Source organism: Macrobrachium rosenbergii, chromosome 55 (assembly GCF_040412425.1).
Source record: "Macrobrachium rosenbergii isolate ZJJX-2024 chromosome 55, ASM4041242v1, whole genome shotgun sequence".
In the NCBI taxonomy this organism is placed as follows: domain Eukaryota; kingdom Metazoa; phylum Arthropoda; class Malacostraca; order Decapoda; family Palaemonidae; genus Macrobrachium; species Macrobrachium rosenbergii.
The window spans coordinates 81,144,981-81,163,963 of NC_089795.1; the positions used below are offsets into that span (position 1 = coordinate 81,144,981).

The following is an 18,983-nucleotide window of genomic DNA, read 5'->3' on the forward strand; positions in this document are numbered from 1 at the left end:
GAAATCCTCAAGGTTCCCTAACTCTCTTAGCTGCCTATCAGGGATCGCTCTCTGACTCCCACTCCCACCTCCCTCAAGGGAACATCTGGAAATAGAGCTCCTTGAAAGCGTGTTCGGTAACGACTCCCGTGGGGCACCTGTCCTTGAAGCTCCTGTACAGGCGCTGCAGTTCCGGTCGCGTGAAGTGCGTTGTTCTGCAGAGGGCGTTGATGTCCTCGGGTCTGTACCGCGGCTCTTGCTCTATGATCTCGAATTCGGCGTCTGTTGGCATGGAGAGAGAGAGAGTGAGAGAGACAGAGGGAAAGATAGACTCAAAATAATAGATTTAGGATGAATGGTTAGTTTGTATTATTTTATATATCTAACTGCAGTTCTATCAAAACATTTTTATTTTCATGAAGTTCAACTGTCATAGGCACTGGGACCTGTCCCCCAATGGCTGTCGGCCTAAGAAACAGGAGATCAGGGCCTGCCCTATGAGCCTACAGAAGCCCAGGAGGACTTTAACTTTTTAACTTTTAAAGTTCAGTTATTTTTGCCATTTCCTAAAAAGAATGCTCAGGACCGTGTTACCTTGCTTAGCGAAGATATATAGTTTTATGGCTTATTTAAATGAACTACTGATCGGATATACTTTTAATTCCTTTTCGTTCCACCTTACACCATCAACTTACCCATCCATCTACTCTACTATCACACGAATTAAAAAAGTCTTTTCCTATCCCTTTTCCTTCTTCCATGTATACTTATGTATATTTTTGTTTGGACACAGGACTCACCATTCTCATTTACTCCAGAAACTTCATAACTACCAACAACACGATCTTCTCCTGTGTCAGGTACCTTTGCATTTAAATCACCAAGCACAACTAACCTTTTATATTCTCCAAAGCCAGCATAGCACAGGATCAGACTCTCTAAAAATGTCTCCACTTTTATTTTTTAACACCAATGAATCTTACTCAGACACTCCTTCAGTAAAACCATTTGTACTTTTTCACACATCTCAAGTTTTCCTGACACTATAAGCACCATCTCTTTCCTGGGTCTACACCTTTCCACAACATCTATTCTACACTATCATTCACAATAATGTATATATATGATATATACATATAGTATATGTATATATATATATATATATATATATATATATATATATATATATATATATAAATATATATATTCTGACAGAGATTTATATTCCATAGGCACCCCTAGGCACTCTTTAATTCCCAACATTTCAAATTCAAATTCATTTTTCAATGGCCCTCATGAATAACTCTGCATTCTACCTCCTGAAAAGAGCATTTGCATAAAAGCATCCACATAATGACGCTTTTGTCCATTCAAAAGGTTCCAATTGCAGCTGCAAAAAAGCACCGTTTTGGGGGGCAATAATGCAAAACACTTTATCGCCTAAAATAAACCCTTTAGCTTTGCCCCGATGAAAATCAAGATAACGCACGTGTGACGATAAAAATAGTGTCACGTACAACGCTCATGCGCAATGCATGTTGAGCATATGAACAGACCAACATTTTTACCACCAATTTTGCTTCTTAGTAGAAGAAGATGCCTGCGGGTATTACCCTCCAAATTTTCGGTATTGTCCTGGGGCGTCTTCTGGCCTATTTTGGGTACTGTCCATACCCAACTTTCCTTTACCTCGCCGATAAACCGGCCATCAATTTAACATATTTACTAATTTATGTGGTATATACAGAAGTGTATGAGTAAGGTATATGAACATCTATGTTCATATATAATATATATATATATATATATATATATATATATATATATATATATATATATAATTATATATATATATATGAATGTATTATATTGTAATCTAGCAATGCCCCAATAAAGTGTAAAAGGCACATAAAAATACTATCAACAGGAGAAAACCATATATTTCGATTACTTCGTGTTGATAGGTTTTATGGGCCTTTAAACACACACACACACACACACACACACATATATATATATATATATATATATATATATATATATAGTGTATATATATATATATATATATATATATATATATATATATATATATATAAACTGAGCACTAATTAATGTAAGCATCCTGTACAAGAATTTTACAAACAGATGTGGGATTTAGTTTGTACATAAGATAGTGAGTTCTTTGGGCCCCAATTAGACAGAGTACTGGTTGCCTCCCAAAACTCTACGCGTTTCTATTTTTCTTTCTCTACGCGGTTCACTTTTGTTTGTTCAGCATGAAGCCACGTCTAGAACCACAGCAGAATAGCCTAAAGAACTACGAAGTAAGCTAAAGCCGGTTGTCCCACGGGACAAACAGCATATGCAAATGGAAAACGTCAGTGAACACAACATAAGATTTCGTTCCCCACAGATAAAAACCTCGCTGATTAATGTTTCCAAATATATAAACAAAAGTCTGTCGTTTAATTTATAATTCGAAATAACGAGACAGTGCGTACCTTCCTTTATTTCTTTAACAATTCATCGTTATTTTTCACTAGGCTTAATAACAGGGACTGCTACTCTGAGTCTCCTATTAACCGTTGTTATTGAGTGTGACAGCTATTTGCTTTGCTAAGTCTTCTAGACCTCATGAAATGGAATGCAATATGGAATTTTGGCCCAAGGCCGAACGCCGGGACCTATAAGGTCATTCAGTGCTGAAAGGGAAATCAATAGTAGAAAGGTTTGAAAGGTATAACAGAAGGAAAACCTCGCAGTTGCACTATGAACCAATTGTTAGAAGTTGGAGAGTAAGATGGAAGAAAGAGAGTATGAACAGAGGTACAGCAAAAGGAATGAAAAGGGATTGAAGCTAGGGGCCGAACGGACGCTGCAAAGAATCTAATGCCTACAGTGCACCGCATGAGGTGCACTGGCGGCATTAACCCGCTACGAGGTCTAGACCTCTTGGATAAATACATTAAGAATTGATAAAAAAAAAAAAAATCTCGAAGTTGGAAACTGGAGATTTTCTGTCAACTCAAAAGGGAACGACCTGCTTAAATCAATTGGCCCTAACATGACGACAGAAGAAAATGGGTCCCAATTACCCAAAAGAGCGACCCATTCGGACGAATGAGCGCTCATGAGGGAAGGTCCCGTGTCCAAATGGCAGAGGAGGATAACGATCGCTTGCATTTTTGAGGTTCGACTCGAGAGGATGATTAGGATTCTTTGAAGTCCTTTCCATTTTCTCCAATCCTTCTTAATCCTTAAGGGACTCCCAACCAATTCTTTTAGGAAAATTTTTCCATTTGGTTTTCCGAGGTGCTTTCTTCTCAAGATGAGAGGGGTGGATCCTCTCTCTCTCTCTCTGTAACAGTGCATTTGGCAATGGATAATTACAGTGACTATATCAAGAGACCTCTCTCTCTCTCTCTCTCTCTCTCTCTGTAACAATGCATTTTGAAATGGATAATTATTTAGCGAGGACTCCTTGACTATATCGAGAGGCTCTCTCGCTCTCTCTCTCTCTCTCTCTCTCTCTCTCTCTCTCTCTCTCTGTAACAGTGCATTTGGAAATGGATGATTATTTGACGAAGACTCCTTGACTATATCAAGAGACTCTCTCTCTCTCTCTCTCTCTCTCTGTAACAGTGCATTTGGAAATGGATAATTATTTGGCGAAGACTCCTTGACTATATCAAGAGATCGGAAATCCGCAATTTTTAGCTCCTTTTTTAATCATAAGCCAAACTACCATCTCTGGTATTGATATTTTCCTAAATAGTCTAGTTTACGAGACTAAATATAATGTATAGTAAAATACAGTCAAATACTGACATCTGGATATTGATATTCATTGCTCATTGAGTCAGAGACATAATCATGATGCTGAAATTTCCTATATTCATAAATGTCATGGTATCCTACAACCAATGGTCAATGAACACTTTTCTCTATAATAATTCTATGTAGCTTGAGCATCGTGTCAAACATTTTCTGGAATTTCCGATCAGCTTAAGTCCGTAAGATTTATTGACTGAATTATATATACTGATGTTGCATGGACGCATTGCAAACAATGAGCTAGGACCAGTTTTATTCTGTATCAAGTATTGCCTTAGGAAGAATTTATTGAATTTCATGGCAATTCTGACTGTAAAGCTAAATCCGGAATTCTTGTAAATCCTCAGAGAGAGAGAGAGAGAGAGAGAGAGAGAGAGAGAGAGAGAGAGAGAGAGAGAGAGAGAGAGAGAAATGCTTTCAAAATGGAATCTTGAAGATGTGATTTAATAGTTTTGCCTATAACGAATTCGGCGTTGATGATCTTGGAGGTGATACAGCAGTTTATAGAATGAATTCAATCATCAATCTGAGAAAAAATTAATATAAAGGCTATAAATGTCAACATAATAAATAAAATACTGTCAAAGGAAACAAGTGATGCAAACAAAACCTATTTCCGTTTTAAGCAAACATTTCAGACTACCAGATTTATTTCTTTAACCCATAAGCTTAAAATGGCCGAAAACAAAACATGTTTGATGATGAACAGAGGGAAAGAAAATCACTTTTTTTTTTTTTTGTCTTTCGGAAACATAAATAACTTTTAGCATACGTTTAAAAATATTTTATTTTTCGTTTCTTGGGACGATAAAATTTGCCCGAGAAGGAGGAATAATACGAAACATTGTTTGGCCTCTTCTCCAAGAATAGGTATACCTATGTTGTCCCAGACTAATCTTGCCCTCTAAGGATGAAAGGCTGCACAACATTTGCCTTCAGAGAATTCCCTCGGAGAATCCTTTCGTGATAGGGGTGGGAGGCTAAACAGGGCTAATATATATATATATATATATATATATATATATATATATATATATATATATATATATATATATATATATATATATATATATATATATATATATCATTAACTAAGAAAAAATCTACACCTGTTCATTTATTTTTCCTCTGGCAAGGAGTGATATATAAAACACGCATCAGAGGGATTATGATATGTACACAATATATATACAGTATATATATATGTATAGATGTGTAATATATATATATATATACATACATACATATATATATATATATATATATATATATATATATATATATATATATATATATATGTATATTCATCACATCACCATGATTTATATACAAACATTAAGCTACAAATATCGCTTAATACTTTTTGCTCTGAAAGATGGCGGCTTCATGAAAACAAAAAAAGGCAGCCACTGACGGATTCCTATTTCCATTTCTGACAACCTACACTTCGACCTTTTCCATTTTACATAAACTACGCATTCACTCCTACTTGTGCTACTACCGTATTCTTTTGCCGGGGAAATTTAATTTCGTATTCGAAGTTTGAAAGCTTCGCTGTGTAAACTACTACTACTAGTACCAGATTTCTTCCCGTGTACTACGGCGGTATCAAATGCACGATCAAACTGAATATTTTTGTCCACCTTTTATAACTTGGATTCTATTCAGGCACATTCGAATTCTGATTTGGAATTGAATTGAATATAACAGTTAGGCCAAAGGCTAAACGCTGGGACCTATGAGGTCATTCAGCGAAGGAAGGGAAAGAGAGACCAAAGGAGGTTTTCAAGGTGTAACAGGAGGAAAACTGTTAGGAGATGCTGGAAAGTAAGATGGAAGAAAGAGAATATGAAAGGAGGTACAGTACAAGGAATGAGGGGGTTGCAGCTAGGGGCGGAAGGGACGCTGCAAGAACCTTAAATAATGCCCACCGTGCGCCGCGTGAGGTGTCCTGACGGCACTAACCACCTACAGCGTCGAATTCTGATGAAATGCTTTCTTAAAGCCACAGTAAATTGAAACGTTCTCAGTTGGGACAAAACAGGAGTGATGATAACAACAATGGCCGTGTGGGCGCAAAAAATAAATTTAAAAAATGAAATTCATACATAAAGGTTTTGGGCTGGTAACCTTCGGCCACCTCTCTCTCTCTCTCTCTCTCTCTTTTCTTTTCATTTCCTTTTGAGAAATGGGGTCAAGTCCCTGTAAGTACAAAAGTAAACACGGAGAAAAAGTGCACAATATTGTTTAGCCTTCTCTTTACCTGTAGGAGGGGAAGGCGCAGTTGGGTTGGGAACGTTTATTTGGTAACAAAAAATACGACGCTTATTATAGAAAGGTCCAAATATAGCGAGAAAAGATTTACGGTGCCTAAAGAGAGTATAAGAGCTTTTTTTTCATAGGAAACGAGGAATATATTTTCCCAATGAAATAGAACAGCTGTAGTGTTTTGGTACATTAGTAGTAGGCGTAGTAGTGCGTACATACGAGAGAGAGAGAGAGAGAGAGAGAGAGAGAGAGAGAGAGAGAGAGAGAGAGAGAGAGAGAGAGAGAGAGAGAAATTTCTTTGTTTATATGAATAGTTCACTTGATCATAATGACTCGTCACATCAAACAGAAGAAAATTATTATCAAATTTAAGAAAGCTCCCCACAACCGATTGCATATCAGTTTAAACCATTACTGCTTTGCCTCCACTAACACAAAACATCATTTCATAAAGATTCATTTTATAAAGGGTCCAGTCCTCTTTCCCACTTGACACTCAGAAATCGATTGACAGAAACGTTCCCATTGTTTTCCCACGACATGCAAAGGTCTAAACTCACTGCTTAATTCAGCTATTATTACTTTTGTAATGGCTCTGTCGGCTGTTGGTGCATTTTTAATGTTTAGACTGAAAAGTATTCGGAGTGACCCACAAAGGCGAGTGAAACGATGTTGTAACATGTTCTACGTCATTAACAGATTAAATATAAGCTTGCAATAATTGCGACATGCTGCCAGATACATTATTTTAAGCTCCTCAAGCTTTTGAAATCTGACGGCGTCATGTTTTGAGCCGTCTACGTGATCTGGCGCCTAATGAACAGCGCTGCTTTAAACTGACACTTTTCAAATGCTTCCATCTGATGGTGATCAAACGTCACACGATGCACAGGCATAGAAGTATAGTACAGCACATATTAAAGTAAAGGTAGATACCGGAATAACATAAATACATATATACATATATACACATGCAATACAATATACGGCTATCCATACATCAGAAATGCATGATTTGGTGAGAGATGAGACTAAGTTTGTTGCAAATCTGTTTTCAGATCGAAAAGAAACCAACAGAACAATTAACAGGAGATAAGTAATAGGATATGAGACCGCAAATAGAAGAGCCTACAGAAGATCTGTATGAGAAGCCTAAATGAATAAAATACAGTTAAGGATAGAAAGAAACGTAAAGAGGACGGTTAATGAATAACAAGTTAATAGAATATAACGATAACGAAGAAATTGTGATAAGTGAAGACATTGTTCTACGTCGATGGAGTGAGTATAATGGGGCTGTACAATTTGACAGTAAATGAGAAGCATTACTAAATGATACAGGAGTCGAAGGGATAATTACTGATTACAAGGAAATCGCAGAAGTGACTGAGGAAGACATAACTGATATTACTGTCAATTTTCTGACAGGGGTATGCCATCTGTGTATAAATGTGGAAAATGTCCATTAAAGAATCTGATTATGAGAAGAACGTTTTGTGTAAGTGAAATAATAAATCATTTAATCATGAGGAGAACTTTTTTTGTGTGGAATAATAAATCTGTTTAAGTGAAATAATAAATCACTTGATTATGAGAAGGGTTTTCTGTTTTCTGTGTGTAATAATAAATCACTTGATTATGAGGAGAAGGTTTTTCTGTTTTTTGTGTAAGTGAAATAATAAGCTAATTATGAGGAAAACGTTTTTCTGTAAGTGGAATAATGATAGAGACAGCGTAAGAAATATAAGGCGCAATATCTATTTTATTACACTTGGAAAGGGGGTAGAAACGTGTTTTCGTGGAAAAGGTGCAACTGGTGATAGAAGGCATGTCAGAGAGAGAGAGAGAGAGAGAGAGAGAGAGAGAGAGAGAGAGAGAGAGAGAGAGAGAGAGAGAGAGAGAAATTTAATATCTAATGAATCTGAATGAAAGGGTTCCCTTATTCAAATGAAAACGACGATTTGAACCTCCACAATAATTAACCATGACAAGGTTCAGAACCAATTTGAACTGACAGGCCAGGCCAGGTACTGATCTGAAGAAGCCATCTAGTGACGTAGGTCATTACAGACACAGTAGCCGAGAACATTACAGGTCATTTTAGGTAATCGTTTCCCCTCCTTAAGGGTAGACAGATGTTACCTATTACCTGCGACCTTCTCAGGAGAGTTTTTACCATCAGTCTGATCTACCGGGGTAATTTAAAGGTCCGTAAAGACCTCAGTGAACGTGACGCGAAAAAAGGTAATATTTCGGTGGAAGGATTTCTTCGTTCTTGAGATAAATTTATGCTGTTAATAAGGAACAATGCTTAAGTATGAATATGAAGATGTTATATATACTGTGTGTACTGTATATATACATATAAAATATATACATACATATAAAGTGTGTACCTGTGTGTATGTATGTATGAGTGTGTATATATATATTTATGTATATTTATATACATATATATATATGTATACACATATATGCTGTATATGATATTTACATATTTTCGGCTTAGTTTTACACTCCAAATCGGTTAAAGAAAGTGAAAGACCTCTCTAAATCAATGTAAACAATTTACAAGTGGCTTCGTTTATTTATTATGACTGCCCTGAGTGCAGTAAATTGGGGCACAATGTCTAACGCTTTAATGTATAAATCTTGCTGAAACGTATTTTCCTGTTGTTATTTTAGAGAAAGGACACGTACAGTCCACAGACAATATTTAAAAACCATTATCGATAATCCATGTTTCTTCTGAGACATTCGGAAAATTTGGAAGGCAAAAACTTATACAATTTCTTACTAAGTCAAGCACATCATCAAAGGTGAAGGAAAAATTGACAGTGATTTACTGAAATTATTTTTAGAATTACCTTTTCGCGCTCGTAAAAGGATGCATTTTGTTTGCGAGAAAAATTGTCTTTCGTCCTGATTTTAAGTGACAATAAATGCTTCGAGAGAGTGCTAGCGGTTGAAAACATTAAACAGAATTAACTTTCCATTAAACAATTTAAACGTCACCTGCATCGTAACAGTTTTGCTCTTCAGAGAAACATTTCAAAACTCTCTCTCTCTCTCTCTCTATCTCTTTCTTCCCAAAGGGGATCATAAAGTCCAATACATCAGGCGAACTAAAACCTTTACAATTGGAACGTCACCTGCATCGTAACAGTTTTGTTCTTCAGAGAAACATTTCAACTCTCTCTCTCTTCCCAACGGGGATCATAAAGTCCAATACGTCAGGCGAACTTTAATGGCCTTTATAAATTTCCAATAAATTAACTCGGGAATATGAATTAAATTCGGGAGTCCCCTTCTTCCTTCTCCCGTCTATCGAGCCGTCGCATATTGATTGGGTGATAATAGCCTCCCGAGCTGAATTCATTATACGAGAGACAGGTAAGTCGTACGTGTTTCAAACGTGGACAGTGAAGCTTCATCCATTCATGAATGCTCCGTTTTGCGATGGAACAGGAAGTCAAATGCCCAATGATTTTATAAATGAAACATTATTTTGAATTCTAAAGTGTTTTTTTCCAATTTATTAGGTGCATGAGACTATAAATCATTCATTAGTTTAATATCTTTCAGCGGGACAACGAACTGAAGTTGTAAGATTCTCCGATGACAAAATATCAAATAATGATACTACAAATTCTCATATTTTGACAGATTCTATACGTCCTGTATTTCTGTATGGAATGACGTGTGACAGCCTCTATACACATATTCATAAACAGACTTGATTACACACACACACACACACACACACACACTATATATATATATATATATATATATATATATATATATATATATATATATATATATATATATATATATATATATAAAGCTTCAGTATGTGCATGTTTGGTATACAGTATGTGAACACATACATGTTTACCTACAGATGTATATTTGTACAGGTACAAGAAACTAAATAAAGCACAGATTTGCTTTACAGCGAATTACTTTTTCAGACCTTTAAAAGCGGTGGGGAACCGGGATGGTACGCGTATCAGCACCTCATGAAATATTCATGGGTCTGAATCCGAATCCAGTTTAATTCACGGTCGGTAAACCACAAACAGGTTTCAACCGCAAAAAAGGCTGATTAAAATGCATAATGAATTAGGTGTCTGCTGGTTTATTACACGAAGGTTAAAAAATAATTTAAAGCATATAAGGAACATTTGTATATTTGATAAACAAGATGCTTGAGAGAGAGAGAGAGAGAGAGAGAGAGAGAGAGAGAGAGAGAGAGAGAGAGAGAGAGAGAGAGAGAGAGATATCAAAGTACCTTTACCGAGACATATATCAGCACGAGGAAAAGGGATGCAGTTATAAAATGGAAAATAACTTTTCCATTTAGAACACTGTTCGTTTTTAAGGATCTTGCACTTATACACACTTAAAAAATTTTTTGAAAATTGTAATCAATGCTGGATCAATATCTCCGACCACCTCATGTAGTTCTTCTCATACATCATGCAATTTTCCCCGTCACCTGAAGGTTTACCTACTGTACATCAAACATATTAATTGACATTAAAAACCAGGAGTTCCTCTCCGTAATATGAAACCACAAATACTCTTTTCTCTCCGACCGGCCAGTGAAGAATTAGAGGAATTTATGTCTGGTGATAGAAATTCATTTCTCGTCATAATGTGGTTCGGATTCCACAATAAGCTGTAGGGCCCGTTGCTAGGTAACCAGTCGGTTCTTAGCCACGTAAAATAAATCTAATCCTTCGGGACAGCCCTAGGAGAGTTGTTAATCAGCTCAGTGGTCTGGTTAAACTAAGATATACTTAACTTCATCTTTTTATCTCAAAATAAATGTTTCACATCTAATATCTTTCAAGAAGGTTCCCACTTTTCTGGTCTCAGTTTATCATGAAAACGAGAGAATTAAATTCTTTGCAAATAAACTTAGTGAAATATCATTAGTTACTTCAACTACAATATAATACCCTCCAACACCTACACTGTTAGTTCTCAAGGGAAACATCACAACTGCTCGCTTATTTCGAGGAGCACATATTTCTTAGTGATCCTGTGAACTTCGGTAATCTCTAGTAAATTTCCAATAAATCTACTCTGGCAGCTGATTTAAATTCGGGTGGTGGCCAAGCCATCGAACCCTCACGTATCGATCAGGTGATTATAGCCAGGCGAGCTGAATACATTATACAAAGGACAGGTGAGTCTTTACCTGCTTCTGAAGTTCATTCATTCGTAACTGCGACGTTCTGTGACATGGCAAGGAGTCCTACGACTTTCACAAATCGCTGAATGAATTACTAATCAGAAGTACAAAGTAGTTAACAATTCAATAAATGAACAGGCATACTGATTATTAGTCGACTTGCAGTTTTCATGGAGAAAAAGAGCTAAAAAATTGTGTGACTATCCAGTTTCATAAAAATTACTGAATACATTCCCTATATATATTAAACAGACGTACCTGTTATAATTATCACAACAAAGTGAATGAAATTTTCAAAGCTACTGACTTATTGGTGTTAGTCTCGGGAAAAGAAAAATGCAGTTATGCATATTCACCTACAGGTGTAACCATATGTATGTTTCCTTAATTACTAGCACCTCACAAAAGACCCATGAGGGTAAATCAAGAGTTCAATTCACGCTCGGTAAACCATAAACAGGTTTACGCTAAGCATATAAAAAACTTGATTAAATTGCACAGTTAATTAAAGCCCGCAGCCGGTTCGTTTAAACAATGCGACGAAGAGAAATTTGTACAATCTTTTGTGCTAAAAACGATGCTTTTTTGGACAGAAAATTCCTTGTTCATTCTACGTCAGATTTACACATATACTCAATCGTGACCCTAAGTGATAAATGACTGACTGGATTCCGAAAACTGGCATCGCTAAATAATTACTGGCTATATAATTTCTAAATAATCTAAAACCTGACAGAAATTTTGGAAACCACTCGTTCACTCCTTACATAACCTCATAAATATATTCATCTCTTGCATAATCAATGTTATATAAAAACTTACGATAAATTATTTTTTTTTTTTAGAAAGCCTGCTTCCTCCACAAATCCAGAATTCTGGAGAGAGGTACTTGGAATGGGTACCTATCCTCCTCATAACGGTACTCGGAGTAGGTACCTACCCTCTTCATAACGGTACATGGAGTGGGTACCTACCCTTCTCATATCGATACTCGGAGTGGGTACCTATCCTCCTCAAAATGGTATCCAGTATGGGTACCTACCTTCCCCATAACGGCTTGGAGTGGGAACCTATCCTCAAAACGGTACTCAGTGTGGGTACCTACCCTTCCCATAACGGTACTTGGAGTGGGTACCTATCCTCCTCAAAACGGTACTCGGAGGGGGTACCCTCCTCATAACGGTACTCAGAGTAGGTACCTTCTCTCCTCATGACGGCACTCGGGGTGGGTACCGACCCTTTTCCTTATTGCAAAAATTCCAACCTACAACATACCTCGTCTCAGATACAATTTTATACCAAACCAGCCACTCTCCCTTCTACACAGTCTAATATATATTTCGCCATAAATTCTCCTAACTGTTTTCAACGAATTATCTTCCATACCACACATATCATTAACATTTACATGGCATCTTTGTCCATTTCCATCAAGACTTTTTCTTACGCCAGGCAGGTTTTGTCCCTCCAAACCTCTCTCACATCTTTTTCAAAACAAACACTTGATCCTCAGATCCTCTTCCCGTTTTTAAACCAACGCTGCTCATCCCCTATCAACCCTCTTGTTATTTTTCGTATTTAAAATGTAGCTAATTTTAACGAAAGAAGCTAAAAGGATCTTGACCAGTAAAATGATGAGGAAAATGAACGATACATGAAGTACTCTTTCTGAACAAACGAGAGAGAGAGAGAGAGAGAGAGAGAGAGAGAGAGAGAGAGAGAGAGAGAGAGAGAGAGAGAGAGAGAACAAGCAACATTCTACTGAGAACGAAAGCTCCGTTCTAACCTGTTGCTATAACATAGAGCAAAACACTAACGATTTTAAATATTCTTGACGCTTTAATGAATGTGATACATGTCGAATTTAGGATAAGCGTGTCCTCTATGGAGATGTAATAGGACATTAATGAAATTAATGTCCACAAAGGATGCAGCTACAGGCTTCCTATAAGCCTTACTAAGGGAACTAAGTTAATAGTAATTTCACTGATACCCAGTAATTTCATCCATCCTGTTCATCCGCTGGATATGACAGGAAATAATAAATTAATTGCCTGAGCAGCCTATTCTTAAGTCCAAAGGAAAGTTGCCCCTGGTATTCAGATAGTCGTTTATTTTAAACTATCCTGTCTTCGTGAAATCCATATAACTCCAACTTCTGTTCTTATTTGTGCTTGTTAGCTATTGGTTGGTTATTGGGTAGGTGATCAAGATGTAACTAAAACATTGACTGGATGGTCGATTTCTCTTAACGTCACAGCATTTGCACAAGACTGGGAGATGATTTGATGATTCCAAAGGAAAAATTATTCAAAAGCAATTTCGTTCTTAGTTCAGCCGTAAGCAAGTAGAGAGGAATATGGATATGTCAAAAGATCATTGCATACGTTCGCACATTCAGAATGTGTGGAAATGAAAACCACTTTGCATTGAGTCACAAATGTTGCTAACTTGGGATGTAATGGCGGGATAAATACTAAGAAACGAAATGTCTAATAATTACATATATAAACGAAAGAGGTCCGAGAGATAAACGTTCTGAAATATAACATGGCTTTACCTGTCTTCGCTGCGCCTCTGAAGGTAACAAACGCATAACACAGTGAACAGGAAGTGAAGTTAACTGCCATGCAGTGCAAGAACTTCCGTTGCATTTTAGCCGAAATTATAAATATGAAAAGGAAAGAGAAATGCAAGTCTGCATTTGGTAAATGTTAGGTCAAATGCTTGTGTGCAGGAATACCCCTGACTGACAGAAAGAATTTCTCCACAAATTCTGCTGGGAACTTTCACACGGATGACATCAGATATTGTTCGTCCACCCTGTCCCAGGTCCTCCTTTGAAAGACAAGCGTCATCTACCTACTCTCTTCTCCATCTTCCAAGTCCTCGTACTTCTTAAAGGACTATTCATCGTTTAATGAGGCATCCTATCAACGGCGCCTCTCAACACAGATTCTGAAAATCCCTCCAGCGAAATCTCCACAGGCATTTATACAAACACTCGTATAACGTCAATGGTGTTTTTCTTGTCTCCGCAAACGAGAATGGCTTTCGGAATCCAAAAATAGACGAGCAGAGCAAGCAGGATTATGTTTTCTGCTTGCGAGATGCGTCAAAACACATTTTCTTTTCAAGAAATGAACAGAAAGTGTTTTATTATCATTAATATTGAAACTTCTTGCTGACCCAAGGAGTTTCATATGATGGGAGCTGGCAACGGGTCACAACGGGGATCGAAAGCCGACAGTGTTAATCAATATTCCAGAGGAGGTGGTTAGTCTTTAATTCATTTTACCTTGAATTCTATTTAATTGTAAGTGAAACGGATTACGCAAAAGACTCACACACGACATGTAATGAAATTTCAACGCAGCAAACAAAAGAAGCTATGAATAGAATTTCCGCGAACTATCTTTCTAAATATAATCAACGGGGGATGCTAGAAAGGAAAAAAAAAAAAAAGGGCGGCAGGCGTCATTATTTACTGAAAGGTTTCACATATTCCAGTGGTAATAATTACGTGGAAAAATAAATTTGGCACCGGAGTAATAACGAAAAAAATTCTGCTAAGTCACACTGACAGGTGTTGAAGTTCGGAATAAGGATTTTCATATTCAAAATGCAATGTAATACACACACACAAAAAAAAAACATTTTCTCTAATTTCCGTTTAGTGGGGAATTAAAGCAGAAATATATAGTAGGTATATAATCCCTGCTTGCTTAATTACATGCAATTTCCAGGTCAAATATAATATTCATGCTGCATTCGTACAAAAGAAATAACACGCACCAACACAGGCGTACGTACATACTGTATAATAATGAATGCCTTTTATATTACATCACTGTCATAAACGAGAGAGAGAGAGAGAGAGAGAGAGAGAGAGAGAGAGAGAGAGAGAGAGAGAGAGAGGTCTCCATCATTATGAATAACATTAGAGAGAGAGAGTCTCCAGATTAAGAGAGAGAGAGAGAGAGAGAGAGAGAGAGAGAGAGAGAGAGAGACAGAGAGAGAGAGAGAGAACACAAAACAAAAATAACTAAACGGTAAACATAGCGTGAAACCCGCAAGACACCCCTATTAGTCGCTAAGCAAATAGACTTCAGAGCGTGACACCAAGACGTAGGCTTAGAAATTGCCCAAACCAGAAGAGACACTTTTGAAAGAAGCTACGTAAAAGAACACACACACACATACACACACACACACACGGAGGGGTCAGGCGACCGTCTCCCGTCTCTAAGGAAATTTGGGAAAGGCCCAGCTAGGCCTGGGAATCGGAGGTCATAAAGAGAAAGTCCCTCAAGGTTCTAGATCTCATTAACTATTAGAAGACGTCTCCTTCCGGTCGTTTTGAGTAAGCGTATCTTTCTCTCTCATTTTATGGAGAGAGAGAAGAGAGAGAGAGAGAGAGAGAGAGAGAGAGAGAGAGAGAGAGAGAGAGTCAAAATTCTTTATTCCATTAACAATGTTTATTACATACAGTTCAGTGATACATATATACGCAATTGCTCGTTCTAGGGAACCAAGTCCACTCATATATTCATAAAAAAGTTATAGCAGATACTTACACGAAACCACACGTTCCTTATTAGCCCAGAGGTTAATAGATTTAGAGGGCAACGTCACCGAAGCCTAATTCTGTAGCAGACGCCAAGGCCCAGAGAAAGTTTTAGGCGAAATTGGAAAGGGAGACAAACATGAGGCGGCCAAGCGACAGCTGCCGTCTCAAAGGAAATTTAGGATAGACCTAAGGACATCTAGGATAGTCCTACAAAGCCTCGAGGGCAAAGGCCGTAAAAAGGAAGTCCCAGAGGGAACCAGAGTTCATTACCTCCGTCATTTCTCTTTAAAGTCATTAAGATCAAATACATCTTTTGCGCTGGCTCTGAAGGGACTTAGAGAGAGAGAGAGAGAGAGAAGTTTTAGGTGATCGTTATTGTGGCTATTATAAATACAATTATACAGTATATCTTGTTAAATATAAATAGCTCTCTCTCTCTCTATTTATAATATAAATATATATATATATATATATATATATATATATATATATATATATATATATTTATATATATATATATAATCTTCTTCTTCTTTTAACGTGCTTTTATTCCCATTTTTGTATGGGTAACCACGATGCCTTCTTTTAGGACTTTTTGATTTGGCTTTTTAGACCTGTGGTTATCGGATCTGCCTGACATCGCTTTAGCGTATGTTTCATGTATCATACCCGACCCAACGCCCTTTCTTCCCAGCAGCGAGAAGTTATTGCGCGGTATGGCGAGAGTTCGAGACGTGAGATGTTTGTTATGTTTTTAGAAGTGTTGTAGTGGCTTTGTTTTTGTATGTGTATTTAGTCTGTAACATCCATTTGCTTTTAAGCAAATATCCGTTGATCACATATATAATCCCTGATGTCTACACGATAGCAAAGTGTCTGCCTCTCTGATCAGTCGGCTGCGGATTTGAACCCACGCCACAGACCTCTATGAAGTCCGAAGCTGCTGCTGTAACCGATTGAGCCATCGAGGCTCTCTCTCTATATATATATATATATATAATGTGTGATGTATAATTATTAATAGGACCTCATTCAAACTGGATGGTATCTAGTGGAGTTATTTATTCAAAAAAGTTACAAGCTTTCTAGGACAAACAGTCCTTGCACAGATACTTGAGAATGAGGACTGTTTGTCCCAGAAAGCTTGTAACTTTTTTGAATAAATAACTCCACTAGATACCATCCAGTTTGAATGAGGTCCTGTTAGCAATTGTACTAATGCACAGAACAATTGTGTATGTGATAGTGTTAATATATATGTATGGAGCAGGAACATGGCCGGTAAAGCGAGAGCAAGAGAAAAAACTGGATGAGATATAGATGAAAATGCTCAGGTGGATGTGTGAATTAACAAAAATGGACAGGATCAAAAATGAAAGAATAAGAGGAACCGCTAAAGTTGTAGAACTATAAAAAAAGGGTCAGGAAAGAAGACTGCAGTGGTATGGCCATGTGGTGAGAAGGGGTGAGACATATGTAGGGAGGAGAGTGATGCAGATGGAGGTGCCTGGTGGGAGAGGGAGAGAGAGAGAGAGGAAACCGAGGCGAAGGCGGATGGATGTAGTTAAAGAAGAGCTGAGAGTCAAACAACAGTCAGAGGACGATGTGTTTGACCGAGCCAGGTGGAGGAAAGCTGTCAGAAACATCGACACCCCCACATAGAAGTGGGAAAAGATGCAGAGAAAGATATATATATATATATATATATATATATATATATATATATATATATATATATATATATATATATGTATATTAATATATAATAATCGTACGTTTTTTCATTGTAGGATGCTATCTTGCCCTTTAGAAAGTGTTAATTTAAGGTATCCTTGTTGAGAGTTAACAGAGGTATGTAGGAGCTACAGCAAATGCTTTACGGTATTAACTCCTACGAGTGTAATGCCTGAAGTTTATCTATATGTGATAGTCAATTGTTAGATTCATTATGATCTTGAAGTCTGCAACACAAGTTACTGTAAACACCCAAACATATACCATACTGGGTCCTAAGGGACAGACTAGAACCAGTGGCCCAAATGTGTGGTATGGAAACACTATTTTAGAAGCAATGAGGGGAAAATGATAACGAATTCCAGCAAAGGTGATATGATATGATATCTAACTACTGAGTCCATTAATTACCAGTCTTAACATATACATTGAATTCTAAACTACATACCATAACTGATATTCTTTACCAACGGTAGACGGGTTCACTTACTAATCCTAGTTGGCCAGAACCTAAACATATCGCCTTTTAAACCAGGGAAATCTAGCATTGCAAGGAAGAGACAAACACTTAACAGGGCATCACAGGTTACTATCAATCTCGGGGAGGAAATGTGGAATTGGGTGGCCTGTCGGGCTGTACAAGACAACCTCAGAGAACTCGAGGAAAGACAAATGCCAAAATGCTTCAGTGGTTCTGGAGAACCGACGGTTCTTGAAAAACCTGATAACAATGGGTACAAGGAAAATGAGATGAATGAGAAGCAGGCTAATAAGACATTCCTATTCATTATAATGAATACTTCGAGAACAGAAGAATAGTTTCCTGTTTAAAAGGTTTTTTCTCCCTGCGAGAGTAATTTTGTATAAAAAATGTCCCCCGGTTGCACGAATTAAATTCTGGGAATATATTTATAGATGAAGAAGAGGCATTCAGTAGAAACATGAACTGGTTAGAGAGGTTCTTCGCAGAGAGTGTCATAAGAACTAATATCGAATACAGACGCTGAATAGTGGAATGGAATAGAAAATTTAGGCCAAAGGCGAAGAGCTGGGACCTATGAGGTCATTCAACGCTGAAACGGAAATTGAGAGTAAAGAAGGTTTTAAAGGTGTAACAGGAAGAAAGCCTCGCAGTTGCACTATGAAACAATTGTTAGGAGAGGGTGAAAATCAGATAGAAGAAAGAGAATAAGAACGGAGATACAGCAAAAGGAACGAAAGGGGTTTCAGCTAAGGGCCGAAGGCACGCTGCAAAGAACCTTAAGTAATGCCTGCAGTGTACCGCGTGAGGTGCACTGACGGCACTAGTCCCCTAGGGGGGAGACTGAAGAGTGAAGGCAGTGAATTTAATGAAAACGTACATTTTGTTCGACTGATGAGAAATGGGTGATAGTT

The 18,983-nt window shown here is 37.4% G+C and overlaps 1 pseudogene; it reads right to left on the reverse strand.

Moving 5' to 3' along the window:
• The window catches only part of LOC136835513 (Kv channel-interacting protein 1-like), a 369,258-nt pseudogene that overhangs the window by 14,269 nt on the left and 336,006 nt on the right, over window positions 1-18,983 (reverse strand).